Below are 14,806 nucleotides of genomic sequence, written 5' to 3'. Positions count from 1 at the left end.
TCTATTAAAACTACCAAAACCCTAGTTTTAAAAAACGAAACTTTAGCTATAGAAGTGCAGCAACAAAAGAATTTGAGCTGTCCTTTGATTTTTTTTTTTTTTTGTATACATTTGTTCCTTATGATAAAACATGTAGTCAGGGTGGCAACAGATCAGGGAAAAGTCGGGAACTTTATTAATCTTGAAATTTAGAAAAGATAACAAATTTAAGGAAAATTGTCTAAATGAAGAAAAAAAAATTTTTTTTGCTTTGTAAAATTTAGTTCCCCAATTCCCTCCACATTTTCTGCCAAAAAAAAAGTAAAATTAATGAGATGCAATTATATACTGCCACATATTTGCTCATCGTTTTTCCTCAATTTCGAAGTATTAAATCTTTTGTTCACCACAGGATGGACTTTCTAAGATTGCTTCTGTGTCTGTAAAGTTTATTTTTCACGTCTTGAATTTTCCTTTCTTGCGGTCCATGCTACATAAAAAAAACAACTCTACAGGTAGTTTTTCATAGAATGCATGAATGGCATTTGCAGAAAATTTTTGGCTCTGTAGAATTTTTTTTTTTTAAACTTCTTATGTTATTTATTTATTTTTTAATTGAATTTTTTAAAAAAAATCTCGGTTTATTTCTGTTAAGCCTTTTTCCAAAAGCCTTTTAAAGCACATGTGTGATAAAAATAATGGTTTTGACAGTTTTCTTCAGTTGGTGAAAAATAAGCAAACTGTTATTGTAAAAAAAAAATTAAATAATTTGTAAAGCACTTTTTTTAATACCTTTTTCATGTTTGAATATAAATTTAATTCTTTATTTAAGGGTGAGTTAGGCAAAATAATTATTTGCAGAAAATTTTCCAGTTAGGATTTGTTTGCAGAAAGCTTTTCATTTTATCTACGTCTGCCGACAGGCAAAGAGGAAGCCGTTATTGATGCCTTAGCTCATTTGCTTTTATTCATTGTCTTGAAGTAATTAGCGTACTATAATCACGATTTCAAGAAGAAATCTTTGGTTTTTGAATTAATACTATAAAATCTTAAAAGTTATTACTTCTTCGCGTTTTTAATTTAATCGCTAAAATTGAACTTTCAGTAAAAAAAAACTTTGTTTTTTTGCCGTTATACTATTTGTTGTCACCGCAGATTATAAAGGTTTTCTTTTCTTCAGACTTAAGTGATTCTTTAATTTTATAACCAAATTGTATTCTTCTTTTATATATTTTGAAATTAACTAATTGCTTTTTTTCCCCCTTGCATTTCAAAGTTGATTGTTACAAAAGCTATCTAAGATTTTTTTTTCGTTACATACTGAAATCATTTGAAATAGAGTTAACTTGTGTACTTAAATAAATATCTTTATTTTTTTATTGTTAAAATGCTGTATTCATTCATTAAAACCTATGTTCTTGATTAGAGAAAAGCTCCCTATGAATGGATGTCAAATGGTTTCATCTGTTTTGCATAAATATGTCAATTAGTTATATAAGAATAACTACATTACTTTTATTCTTTCACTATTACTTGTCATTCTTGCAACAATTATTATGCTGTTTGAAAACTTAGTTCAAAATAATTTCAATTACTTTCTAGTTCTATCAAAAATATACATATATTTTAAAGGGTAATTTTAATAGCTTCTTAAAATTCTTATCCTAAGGGTTTTTTTTTTCTCTCTAATCTTTCCATGTAGAAAAATTTAATATACTGTTTTGTAGGGTTTTTTTTCCCCAAAACAAATTGAGTTCATATGTTTTTTTAATCATTTTATGAAAAAAGTAGCATCTTTTCAAAATAGATCTTTAGTTCAACAACTTTATACAACTTAAAACGTTTGAAATACTGCATTTTATACAAACATACAATGGATTTCAAGTAGAGCAAAGAAAGAAAACCATTATTATTGGTAACTTAAATCAGGGAAATTTGGTGAACTTAATTAGGGAAAAGTTAGGGAACTTTTTATCACAGTTCCTGTCGCCACCCTGTTACACCAAAGCTGATTTGCTATTCGTTTGGCCAATCAGCCATTTCACCTTTACAAAATTGTAATTTATTTGTCCATAAATCTTTCTTTTTTTTAAATTCCATGGAATAATATTTTAAAATTTCTCAAAGGTGATTTTTTTCTGAAAATTGGCAACCTATTGTGTTTTACCAATTTTTAGATCTTCGAAACATTTTATGAAATTTTACATCGTGAAATGTGTGTCACTTTTAACTTTTTTAAGTTATAGATTTAAAAATTAGTTATTCATACCTTAATGTTCCTTAGGAAATTAAATATGTTGATGGAAAGTGGAACCACCATATATGTCATGAAACTTTTCGTTCACATACATCATGATATTTTATTTCTTTTCCTACAGAAAAAAAATGAGTTCAATATTACTGCAATGGGAATGTAAAGAGCAGTATCTGCAGATTTTTATTTAAAAATTTTTTTTTCTCATTTTCGTCATGGGTTGTACTTCAGCTTTCTTGTACAAGCTTGCTTACTTGCTTTCCGCTGAAAAAACAAAAGGGTCAAACTCCATCATTTCGCTGTTGTTAGTATTGAATCCAAAACACGTTTTTTTTTATGTCTCAAATATTCATCTCTGTAGATACTGCGCTTTATCTTCCCATGTTTAAGTTAACATCTTGAAAAATGTTACCTCCCATTTGTCTTTCCTGTAAACTTTATTTCAAAGTAAGAAAAATAATATAGTTCTATTAAAAAAAGGCTTAATCATTTGTTTCTTTCCATATTTTGAAATATTTTAAAAAGGAAAAAAATTTTACTGCTTTTTTTTTTTCTTTACGGTTGCAATCAGAGAAAGAAAATGGTTAATAAACAGTTGTAGTTACCTAGGTGATAGTTTGAGCAATCCGAAGCTCCGCCCCTTGTCTTAGGGTCAACTCTCATTTGATGATTTCTTTTGTTTACATTGAGTCATAGGTGCCAAATTTGGCAGCTTTTGAAAAAATTCGCCAATGCGACCCAGTTACCGTAATTCTACCGTACTGTCAGCCTTTTGATCTGTTACATTTTTATGGGAGCAATATAATGAACCTGGGGTGTTTCTTTAAAACTCATATTGTTATACATGAAATACACCCGTGGACGCATACAAGGATTTATTTAAGGAGTATGCAAGCCAAACGTGAAGGTAACTTCGCAAATTGAAGTTATATAATTATTCAGAATTGGTAATTTTGAATTTATTTCTTGGGGGGGGGGGGGCATGTCCCACTCCTTAAATATGCCCTTGACCCCTCAGAACTCTTGAAGTGCCTCCCCCCCCCCCGAGAGAAAAACTTGAAAGAAACACTGATATGGACAGGGGGTGTAGTATGATATTGTATACTGTGTTAATGCTAAAAGGATCAATATGTATACTGCAGCCAAAGCTTCAGTCTTTAGTTGGCCAAATCTTTGGTGTTCAGTTCTTCACAAAATTGTGCTTCATGCTATTTATGCTACTATAAAAATTTCTTGTTCAAACTTTTGCCTAAAGTACCAATTTTAAAATAATACTGTTTTCAGAATTATGCCACAATTGCAAAAACATCCTCTCCCGTGTAATAATTTTAAGCAAAACTGCATCACTAAAATTTCCTGAACAATTTTCCTTAAAATTTTGTCCAATGTCCCAACTTCTTTAAAGCGGGAAAAGTGCATGAACCAGTGACATTGTAACTTTTTGTAAGTTCGAAAATTTAACATCAGCCATTCAGTAACTATTTTTCTGTTATTGCTCAGTTGAAAACAATATGCTGGATTTCGAATACAGTCGATACTCGTCTTACACAAGGGTTACGTTCCATGCAAATGCCATGTAAATTGAGATTTAATATTAGTCTTAAAATAAGGTTAAGTCTTACAGATAAAAAAATTCATTCTGCAGTTTAATGTGTACTTATGTCTATACATATGCACAACATGCATAAAGTAAATATCAATTAACTTAGTGTTTATACAAAAGAGCTGGCTATGATAGTCTTTTGGCAGCCATTTAAGAATTTTTCTCTGTAGTTCTTTGCGACATCCATGATCACTAACAAATTGGAAACATCATTTGCCATTCTCAAGGAATATCTCAAAATTTTCAGAGTGAAAGTGGTGTGTTAGCGATATAGATATCCTGGTTGGTTTCATTCTCTTTTGTCAGTTCTAGAAGCTCTTCTTCCAGTGAGCTCTGAATTGTGTGATTTTGATAACTTTACTTCTGGAAAGAGCTCTGGAACCAATCGCAAAAAATGTCTCCGTTGGCCCTGTTAGCATAAAATATTATTTTATTTTATTTTTTATTCTCGGTCCACAGCCGATAATTTAAAGAAAATAATTTAAAGTTAAGTGTACCTACTTTAAGCCCAGTCTGGTAAAAGTAGAACCTGTCAACTAGTTGGTGCTAACACTTCAATCGACGATTCCCCCACGCCATAATTAATGGCGACTGTTTACTGAAACCATCTGAGATTGCATGTCTCGAGGTGTCGATTCAGAAAAGTTGAGTTGTCACCTGATCGACTCGAATTAATTCCACTCGTTGACCGCACGTGCTATGGAGAGGAGTACGAATATTCGCGGCAGTGGAATATGCAAATGAGTGATGGTCGAAGTAGAAGTTAGTGTGGTGACGTCATCGAGGCATGGAATCTCATTGGTTGATAAAACATATATATTGTGGCGAGTGGCAGCAAGCGATCGCTCTCGTTTTTCTTCTTTCAACGATCCCCAGTGGTTGGTTCTGATCGTGAAGCCTAGTCCGGCTCACGTGTGGGGGGGGGGATTTCCCCGCGATGCTAGCGGGGGTTTTTGTGGTATGTGATGTTTAATCTTCCAAGTCCTGGAATTAGTGAGTCCAGGTGAAGAACCTGTTGTGTTGTGTCCGGCCAATTAAAATGTCGGGGATGTGAGTTCCACGTGTCTACCTGTGATGCTCACCGATCTACGAATTGTGTAATGTTGCCTGTTCAGTATGGACATTCCTGAAGTGTGATTCGGCGGACCCTTTTGTGAGTCTTCAAGCTGATCCTTCGGAGTGGCAAGCGATTGCATCGACGTTTTGGTGACATTTTTCTTTATTTTCTGGAACCACTTTTGTTATGATATTTTGGGGGTGTATTTTATGGGGATGTTATTCTAGTCATATTTAATAAATGTATTTTTCTGAAACATGTTTTTTGCTTGTCTCCAACTTGACATTACACGGCCAGTTAATGTTGGCTTAGTTTAAATATCTTAACTTTTGGATTTTAAACTTAACCTAAATTTATGCCAACAAAGTGGTAGCAGAGCGTGGTCGAATGTCATTTTGGTTGGAGACAAATTTGCAAAAGTTTTCAGAATAATGGAAAGGGACTATCGAAACATTAAGAAACTTAACTCCTGCAATTGGGCAACATGGTCGAAAAATATGAAAATGGTACTGATAGAAAGAGATTTATGGGAATTAACCCAAACAAAATTAGAAGAAGGTATTTCGGCAGAAATAAAGAAACGGAGGGGCCAAGCAGTGGCGATTATTTACCTCAACATAGAGGATGAGTTAAAACAACTAATAGATGATTTAGACGATCCATATGCTGTATGGACGTCATTGAAATTGAATTTTGAACCTCCGTCTTTAGCCCGTGTTGCCGGATTGTGGGAGGAGTTTTTTTTCTAGCAGAATTAATGAAAAAGAAACTATTGGAATGTTCGCGGCTCGATTGAAGTGTTTGCTCCGACAGTTGGAGGAGAATGGCTATAAAATGGATGAGAAATTAAAGGGATTTCAACTAATACGTAGTTTAGATCAAAATTTTAGGGGAATAGTACAAAATATTTATAGATGGGATGAAAGTAAATTTAACTTTTCAAATGTTTTGGATGAACTTTTAGCAGAAGAGGGGAGATTAAAATTTTTAGGAAATGAAAATTTTGGAAATAGTAGTTCAAGTGTTAATGCTTTTTCTGTTCAAAATAAACACCAGACTGGGCGGAAAGTTGAAAATGTAAATAAATTTGAAACGAGAGTTTGCTTCACATGTGGGAAAAAGGGGCATATTTCGGCTCGGTGTTGGAGCAGAAAACCAAATAATCAAAATAAAGGTAATCGTAATTTTTCCAAACAAAGTAATCCCCCTAAGGCTGGAATGTTTTGCACCATCAGTAAAATATCAGGAGTACAGGCCAACAACACAAATTTGAAGGAGGAAATACCAGTATTTTTACTGGATACAGGTGCCACGGCACATTTCTGTAAAGATAGGGACCTATTTTGTGAATTGAGGCCTGTTAAAAATACAAAAATGGAAGTAGCTGTGGGCAATGTAAATAGTCAAGTCGAGGGGGTAGGGAAAATTGTTTTCGAAATTAAAACAGATGGTAAACTAGTAACCATCACATTGAATGAGGTCTATTATGCTCCAACACTTAGACGAAATTTGCTTTCCGGATCCAGGATAGACAGTCTTGGTTTTTCATTAAGGTGGTATCCTGGTAAAATATGTATTTTTAATAATGATGGTATCAAACTTTTTTCTGCATTTTTAATTGATAAATTGTATTTTGTAAAACCCACTTCATTTTTAAGTAATCAAAGTAGTGACTCACCACCAAATGTAAATGTAACCGAGGTCAAAGGATTAGACCTGGAGTTGTGGCATGAACGGTTTTGCCATATTAATTATGACAGTATCTTGGAAACTGAAAAGAAGAACTGTGTCAAAGGACTTAATATAAAAAGTAGAAACCGGCCAGATTGTGAGCCTTGTATTATTGCAAAGAAAAGAAGGTGTTCATTTAAGCCCACTCCAGGGATAAGGTCTAAAAGACAACTTGAGCTTCTTTTCATGGATCTAGCAGGGCCATTTCCGGTGGAGTCACTAGGGGGGGAAAGATATATTTTTTCCATAATTGATGATTTCTCAAGGAAGTCCACTATTTACTTTCTAAAGTCAAAAGATGAAGCTTTTGAATATTTCCTTAGATACCAGAGGCATGTAGAGAGAGCCCTCAACAAGAAAATTTTGGCCATAAGGTCTGATAATGGGGGGGAATTTACAAATTCTAATTTTGAGACCCATTTAATTAAAGAAGGCATCAGCATAGAAAGAACCAACCCTTATACTCCCGAACAGAACGGGGTAGTAGAAAGATACAATTTGACATTAATGAATGGGGTTAGGGCAATGCTGAAAGACTCTGGACTAAGGGAAGAATTTTGGGCGGAAGCCGCCTTATGCTTCGATTATGTCAGGAATAGAACAGTCCTAAAAGAAAGGGGGAAAACCCCATTTGAGCTGTTCTGGGGAAACAAGCCCTCAGTAAGGCATTTTCGGAGGTTTGGATGTATTGCCTACAGAGGCATGCCAAAACAAAATCTAAAGAAATTTGACTCAAGGAGTAAGAAGGGCATAATGGTGGGCTACGCAACCCAAGCAAAAGGGTACAGAATTTGGGACCCAGAGCTAAAGAAAATTTTTGAAACTATCAATGTGGACTTCAGGGAAAATTTAATTTGGGGGAAATCAAACTTGAATGGGAATGTAGACAATGATGATGATTATTCTTTTATTAAACCTATTAGTGAAGTTCTCTTAGATAAAGAGATAGATGAAAGAAAGGCTCCCACCCCTTGTGAGGAAATTGAATGGGTGAGGGATGCAGTAAAAAGAAAGACAGGGGACCGTACTGATATCTACTACTATGAAAAAGGAAATAAAACCAGGTTAAGGTCACCCAATGATGTAGAAAAATATTGTAAGAAGAATAACATTGTTTACAATCCTGAACTATTTGATTTCAAAAGTAAAAATGTACCTTATAATCTTTTGTTTGATATTTTTAATTCCCCTAAGGAACAAATGGAACCCGAGCCAGAGGCAAATTTGTCGGAAGTGCTAATTCCCCAAAACTATAATCAATGCTTGAAAACCCCAGAAGTAAAACATTGGCAAGAAGCCATGTCAGAAGAAATGAAAGTGATTCAAGAAAGGGGGGTGTGGCAGTTAGTTCCCCAGCCAGTTGGTAAACCAGTACTTGGTAATAAGTGGGTCTATGACTTGAAGAGAAATGCTAAAGGGGAAATTGCCAGGTTTAAAAGCAGATTGGTTGCGATGGGAAACAGGCAGGTGGCAGGAGAATCGTATTCTCAGGTTTTCTCCCCAGTTATCAATTTCTCCCTGATCAGAATGTTTTTCTCAATTCTGGTGATATTCCTGGGTTGGAGCCATTTTCAATTAGACGTAAAAAACTCATATCTTTATGCTGATTTGCATGAAGAAATCTATATGCGACAACCACAGGGTTTTGTAATCCCGGGAAAAGAAGACTGGGTATGCCGTCTAAAGAAATCGCTATATGGTCTCCATCAATCGGGGAGAAATTGGTACCTGGAAATTGATAGGGTTCTCCAAGGTCTGAATTTTTTGAAATTTAAATGTAGTAACTGTGTTTATACAAGAAACAGAAATGTGTTTTTATTGATGTATGTAGATGATATAATAATTTTTGGAAAAAATGAAATCATAATTCAGGAAACAATTCAGGATTTATCAAAACATTACGATATTAAAGAATTAGGGAGAACTAAAAAACTATTGGGGGTAGAATTTGAAGAAATCAATGGGGGAATTTTTATACACCAAAATTCTTACATTAAGACAGTTTGTGAAAATTTTGAAAAGTATCAATACCCATACTCGACCCTCCCAATAGCGAAAGGTACAATTTTGTCTTTAGGTGATTGTCCAAAAACGGACCATGAAATAAAAGAAATGGAGAAAGTACCTTATCGCAATTTATTGGGATGTTTGTCCTATATAGCAGGGAAAACTAGACCGGATATTGCCTATACAGTTAATCTATTATCTCAATTTCAAGCAAATCCGGGTAAAAGACATTGGCAGTGTTTATTAAGACTTTTAGGTTATGTAAAATATACAAATTATTATAAATTAAGTCTATCTGCAATAAATGAAATTAAAATCAATGGTTTTTCTGACTCAGACTATGCTGCAAATAGGGACGATAGGATTTCGATGGGGGGAATTATTATTTACATTGACAAAGTACCTATTATCTGGCGAACATTTAAACAAAAGTGTGTTTCATTGTCCACCATGGAAGCTGAGTATATCTCTTTGACAGAAGCCGCAAAAGAGGTGGTGTGGTTAAAAAGAATTTTAGAAGAAACATCACATTTTGAAATAGCTGGATATAAATTTACCGGGTCTGTAATTAATTGTGACAATATAGCTGCAATAGAATTTTCAAATTCCCCTATAGAAAATTCCAGAACAAAGCATATTGATGTCAGATATCATTTTTTGAGAAACTTAGTAGAGGAAAATACATTTGAATTAAAATATGTGAAAAGCGCAGAAAATCCTGCGGATACGTTTACCAAGCCTCTGACTCGGGGTACATTGAAAAAAATGTGCAAACTCATTTTTGGTAATTATGAAAATGTAAAAGTTTAATATTCAAATGTGTAAATTTTTCAATGTTTCTCAAAAGTGTTTAAAAATTTTTTTAATTGTTGTTTGAAATATGTCAGTTTTCATGTCGTTTTGAAGTGTATCGTGCTGTGTAACCGAGAAGGGGGGAATTTGTTAGCATAAAATATTATTTTATTTTATTTTTTATTCTCGGTCCACAGCCGATAATTTAAAGAAAATAATTTAAAGTTAAGTGTACCTACTTTAAGCCCAGTCTGGTAAAAGTAGAACCTGTCAACTAGTTGGTGCTAACACTTCAATCGACGATTCCCCCACGCCATAATTAATGGCGACTGTTTACTGAAACCATCTGAGATTGCATGTCTCGAGGTGTCGATTCAGAAAAGTTGAGTTGTCACCTGATCGACTCGAATTAATTCCACTCGTTGACCGCACGTGCTATGGAGAGGAGTACGAATATTCGCGGCAGTGGAATATGCAAATGAGTGATGGTCGAAGTAGAAGTTAGTGTGGTGACGTCATCGAGGCATGGAATCTCATTGGTTGATAAAACATATATATTGTGGCGAGTGGCAGCAAGCGATCGCTCTCGTTTTTCTTCTTTCAACGATCCCCAGTGGTTGGTTCTGATCGTGAAGCCTAGTCCGGCTCACGTGTGGGGGGGGGGGGGGTTTTCCCCGCGATGCTAGCGGGGGTTTTTGTGGTATGTGATGTTTAATCTTCCAAGTCCTGGAATTAGTGAGTCCAGGTGAAGAACCTGTTGTGTTGTGTCCGGCCAATTAAAATGTCGGGGATGTGAGTTCCACGTGTCTACCTGTGATGCTCACCGATCTACGAATTGTGTAATGTTGCCTGTTCAGTATGGACATTCCTGAAGTGTGATTCGGCGGACCCTTTTGTGAGTCTTCAAGCTGATCCTTCGGAGTGGCAAGCGATTGCATCGACGTTTTGGTGACATTTTTCTTTATTTTCTGGAACCACTTTTGTTATGATATTTTGGGGGTGTATTTTATGGGGATGTTATTCTAGTCATATTTAATAAATGTATTTTTCTGAAACATGGTTTTTTGCTTGTCTCCAACTTGACATTACACGGCCAGTTAATGTTGGCTTAGTTTAAATATCTTAACTTTTGGATTTTAAACTTAACCTAAATTTATGCCAACAGGCCCAAGCTCGCTCCTGGTTGGTTTCGTTCTCTTTTGTCAGTTCTAGAAGCTCTTCTTCCAGTGAGCTCTGAATTGTGTGACTTTGATAACTTTACTTCTGGAAAGAGCTCTGGAACCAATCGCAAAAAATGTCTCCGTTGGCCCAAGCTCGCTCCTGGTTGGTTTCGTTCTCTTTTGTCAGTTCTAGAAGCTCTTCTTCCAGTGAGCTCTGAATTGTGTGATTTTGATAACTTTACTTCTGGAAAGAGCTCTGGAACCAATCGCAAAAAATTTTTCCGTTGGCCCAAGCTCGCTCCTGGTTGGTTTCGTTCTCTTTTGTCAGTTCTAGAAGCTCTTCTTCCAGTGAGCTCTGAATTGTGTGATTTTGATAACTTTACTTCTGGAAAGAGCTCTGGAACCAATCGCAAAAAATGTCTCCGTTGGCCCAAGCTCGCTCCTGGTTGGTTTCGTTCTCTTTTGTCAGTTCTAGAAGCTCTTCTTCCAGTGAGCTCTGAATTGTGTGATTTTGATAACTTTACTTCTGGAAAGAGCTCTGGAACCAATTGCAAAAAATGTCTCCGTTGGCCCAAGCTCGCTCCTGGTTGGTTTCGTTCTCTTTTGTCAGTTCTAGAAGCTCTTCTTCCAGTGAGCTCTGAATTGTGTGACTTTGATAACTTTACTTCTGGAAAGAGCTCCGGAACCATCGCAAAAAATGTCTCCGTTGGCCCAAGCTCGCTTACTAACACTCCAAAATACAGTTTACGTCTAATCTGCAATCTCAGGAGCCAGGAGTTTTAACAGGGATGTGGCACTACAAATAAAGGTGTCGGATCTCAAACTACGTATAATGAAACCATGAAACAAGGGTCTACTGTAGTAAAAAAATCACTTATTCTGAAAGAGCAATTTTCAGTTCATCATTACCACAATAGATGGCAGCACAATTTCATAGAGTATGTTGAAATGTCTGTAGAATAAGTAGAATGGCAGCCACAGCAATAAAGTAATGAGAAAATTATTAGAGAATTTACTTTGTCAGGGTTTGTACGCTACTTCAAAACTTCTCCAATACTCCTTCATTCAGGAAAATTTTTTGAAGTGCCCTTCAAACTCCTCCATTTTGGTTTTAACTCCTTCTTTTTTAGTTTACTACATACTTTTCCTCTATGACAGTAACTAAAAATACAAATACAAATACAAAAGTGACGACCAGCAACAGGCTCTGGGCCCAGCTAGACTGGTCCTAGTCAATTTACAATCCCCAGTGAAGATCAATGGCCCTCTTAAAACTGTCTACTCCTTTGCTCATTACCACCTCTTCCGGTAAGCTGTTCCAAGGTTCCACTACCCTGCTAAAATAATAATTTTTCCTAATATCCATGTTAGCCTGAGATTTAAATAGCTTAAAACAATGACCCCTTGTCCTGTTTTCAGTGCTAAACTTTAGCCCCGTAACATCTTTCGTTTTAATAAATTTAAACAGCTGAACCATGTCCCCTCGGTCTCTTCTTTGCTCAAGACTGTACATTTTTAGCCTTCTAAGCCTGGAATCATAATCTAAGTGGGAAAGTCCACTTATTAGCCTTGTAGCCCGCCTTTGAACCCTTTCCAATACATTAATGTCTTTCTTAAGATAAGGAGACCAAAACTGAACAGCATACACCAAATGGGGTCTTACCAAACTTCTATATAAGGGCAGAAGAACTTCTTTAGATGACTTCAATCAACAATTAACATTGTAGCAAGAACAATTTTTTATGTAGTAATTTCGTATATTTAGTAGTGATTTCGTATATATATTTTTTTCCCATAAAGATGTGATTTACAAATTGATCATAGAAGTCGTAAAAGTTAAAGGTGAAAATATGATTAGATGACTTAGACATTTTATAAGTGAAGTAAAACATGCTTAAATGGTGCTTGGCTATTTTTTCAAGTTTTGTAATTATTGCTTTTCCCTCCACTTAGCAGCAAATGTCAATTTGTCTAATTATTATTTAAAGATTTTAAAATGCATAAGTAGATGTACGATTTTAAGTGACTGTGTTAAAAAAAAAACAGTTGTTTAGTAAATCGCAGTTATGATAGTGCGAAAAGGGTGTTCTACAAGGGATGTCAATCTTTGAGGGGGAGACGGGTTCATGTAGTTGTGACAAGGGGAAGAGAGAGGAGGACAAAGTGACATCACAGAATTATTATGACAATAGGAATAGTACAGGGTTTGTACGCTCCTTCAAAACTTCTTCGTTTAGGAAATTTTTTTGAAGAGTTCTTCAAACTCCTTCATTTTGGTTTTAACTCCTTCAAAACTCCTTTTTAATTTCAAGACTACATAGTCTTCTTACCTTCATCACAAGGGCGAAGGTAAAATGGTTATTTTAATGCAGTAATTTCGTATACTTATTTTTTCATAAAGATGTGATTTACAAATTGATCATAGAAGTTATAAAAGTTGAAGGTGAAAATGTTATTAGATGACTAAGACATATCATAAATATAGCAAACCATGCTTAAATGGTGCTTGGCTGTGCTTTTCTCTTCACCACACTCTCATCTGCAAGAGTCGGTTTTTCTAATTATTATTTAAATATTTAGAAATACATAAGCAGATGTACTACGTTAAGAAGTGATTGTGTTTAAAAAACAGTTGTTTAGCAAATCGCAGTTATGATATTGTAACGTCCACAAGTGACGTCATGCCTTGAGAGGGTTGGAGGGGTTCATGAAATTGTGACAAGGGGAAGAGAGAGGGTGATAAAAAGCAACATCACGCAGTTATTATAACAGTATGTTTATAAAAAATATGACATGTGACAGGAGGATGATTAAGATAAAGTTGACACTTTGTGACAAAGAAGGAAGGGGTCAAACATTTGAAAAAAAAAATGAAATGTGCGACATCATTTACGGGCAGCCCATTAGTACACCTTCAAAATCGCATTTTTCTCCTTCAAAACTCCTTCATTTTGTTTCTGAAATTGAGTATGAACCCTGTTTGTTTATTTAGCGCCCAAAAAATCATACGTTGAAATTTTAAAGCCAAATACAAATCTCAAGCGTTGAAGAAATTTTTTTTGATATTTTACTAATTTTACAGTATTTTTTGTTATGCATGACCAGTGGCTCACACAGGAATTTTGCAAGGGGAGGATCCAAGGTCAAAAGCCCTATTCTCATCATACCCCATCAATAAGCCGTCAAACATATTGACTTGATTTTATCATTCCGGAGAACGGAAAACAGTAAAAAATAAGCTATTGAATAATTAGCATGGTTTAATGAAATATGCTTAAATAAATTACCAGAAAGCAAAATAATTTACGCCTTTACTTTTCTCATAATTAAAGAATGTATTCAAGTTCATAAAATCTCATTTTTAATCTGTAATTACAAAACTAAAAACTTGGTTATTACAGTGTTTTCATCTATGTTCACTAGAGACGTACCGAGTACTCGGTAACTACTCGGTACTCGGCCAATTTGCCGAGTACTCGGTACTCGGCCAAATTCTGATCAGATACTCGGCCAATACCGAGTAGTTGCAAAAAATTGAATATTGTCCAAGGCAGACACTAAAATTTATAGAAAAAAAAGCAAGCATTATATTCTACAAACATTTACAATTAAAATTTATAAGTCAAATTTTAAATTTTGAGAATAATGAAGTTTGTAATGCTTCAATGGAATAAATCTTTATTTTAATGTCCCCAAAGTTGATAAAAATTATTTATGTAAAATTGTGCAGAACAAAAAGTATAGAAAATATGGAATTTTTATGTTAAAAATGGATTTTTGTTACAAACAAAAATTAATTATGAAAAATTATGAAAATACCTTTGCTTAAAAAAATAAAAGGAAATAAAACAACGTTAAAATCACAGTGCAGGAACACTGCAGACATGTGTTTTGGCATTGCAAGGAATTCCTTTTTCAATGCACAACATGGGAGCTCATGGATTTAAAGGCATCTGACAAAAGTCAGATTTTTTTGTCGAATGTCTTAACATTCTTTAGCTCACATGTTATGCACTGAAAAAGACGTTCCTTGTAACGGGGGGGGGGGGGGCAGAAACACGTGGTCTGCAGTGTTCCTGCACATTTGTTGTATTAAAATTATTTATGTACTGACTAAAGCTATAATTGATAGGTATAAATTTGTTTTAATTCCAACTTGATTAATCATACCTTTTATTTATTTATTTTTAATTTTAAAAATAATTTTTTTTGTAAAATTTTTG

The sequence above is a fragment of the Uloborus diversus genome, chromosome 5 (genome assembly GCF_026930045.1).
Source record: "Uloborus diversus isolate 005 chromosome 5, Udiv.v.3.1, whole genome shotgun sequence".
Classification (NCBI taxonomy): Eukaryota; Metazoa; Arthropoda; class Arachnida; order Araneae; family Uloboridae; genus Uloborus; species Uloborus diversus.
This window is presented reverse-complemented; position numbering follows the sequence as displayed.